Consider the following 1,637-nt stretch of genomic DNA (forward strand, 5'->3'; position numbering starts at 1 on the left):
CATCAGCCATAACAACATGTTTCTAGATAGGTCTCCTGAGGCAAGGGAAACAAAAGGAAAAATAAATTCTTGGGACTGCATCAAAATAGAAAGCTTTGGCACAGTGAAGCAATCAATCAAGAAAACTGAAAGACACCTCACTGATTGGGAGAAGATATTTACAAACAACCCATCTGAGAAAGAGTTGGTATCCAAAATATATAAAGAATTTACACAACTCAACACCCAAGAAACAAATAATCCGATCAAAAATAGGCAGAAGACACAAACAGACATTTCTCCAAAGAAGACATACTGATGGGCCACAGACACATGAAAAGATGCTCAATATCACTCATCATCAGGGAAATGCAAATCAAAACCAAACAAAGACTTTTTCCTTAATTATAACCATATTAAACTAGAACTATAGACGGTAACAGCATATGAGTCCCTACTTTCTAATATTATTATAACAACTACAATTTACTAAGCACCTATTATATGTCAAGCACTTTACCTCTTTGAAATACACACCAACACAATTCATGGGAAAAGAAACTAAAAGTTATAGAAATGTAGTACTGACCTAAGGTAAGGAACAGCAAATTATGGCCCATAGGCCAAATCCACTCACCACCTCTTTTTGTGTGACCTTCAAGTCAAAAATGCTTTTCATATTTTTGAATGATTGAAAAAGTCAAAAGAAGAGTAACAGTTTGTGACATGTAAAATTCCATGCTATTCAAATTTCAAGTGTACAAATAAAGTTTTATTAGACACAATCATGTCCATTTGTTTCTATATAGACTACAGCTGCTTTCACTACAATGGCAGTCAAATAGTTGCAACAGAGACTATGTGGCATGTAGAGTATAAAATATTTACTATCTGGCCTTTTACAGAAAGCTTGCTGACCCTTGACAGAAGGTCACATGGCAAGAGAGTAGCAAAGGTAGAATATAATACCAAGTTTCTCTAGTTCCAACATGCATAATAATAGCAGCATTCTTTCTTTGTTATTTCAAGCCTACTGTATGCTCCAAATGGTCAGAGCCTTGTTCAAACATCTCAATTATCCTCAAAATTGTCACTTTCTACAGTTACGAGAACTGAGCTTAGAGACCTTAAGTCACTTACCCAAGGCTAGGGAGCTGGCTCCTTGCATCTCCGTTCTCTCACTCCTGTGACACCTGCACCTGAACCCCACTCTACTCAGAAGAGAACACAGGGCTTCCTAAATTTAATGTTTTCACTCCACCCAAGAAATAAAAAACCAAAAGATTGGTTCCCTTCCCTTGGGTGCCACAGTTGTGCTCCTGCTGGAGTAGGAAGAACAGGAAAACCTGAACTGTGGTTCCGCCTCAGAGAAATGACACAGGGTCCAGTCCAGGCAGGAGTATATCATCATTGCTTCTGGCTACAAGGCCCACGGCCACTTGCCCAAAATCTTTTGCTTTCTTATTCCACTCTGGGAACCAGACTCTAGAAACCTCTAGCTGCCATACATTTGGGTAAGAACTCAGAATAGCAAAAGTGATGTGACTGAAGGACTGAAGATAAATACCCCAGGTTCACAACAAAAAGGCAGGGAAAACATCTATGAATATTTGAAAGATCATACATCAAAGGAGGAAGGAAATGAGAAACTGTTGCTG

Source organism: Leptonychotes weddellii, chromosome 2 (genome assembly GCF_054177405.1).
Source record: "Leptonychotes weddellii isolate Sample4059 chromosome 2, ASM5417740v2, whole genome shotgun sequence".
Lineage (NCBI taxonomy): Eukaryota > Metazoa > Chordata > Mammalia > Carnivora > Phocidae > Leptonychotes > Leptonychotes weddellii.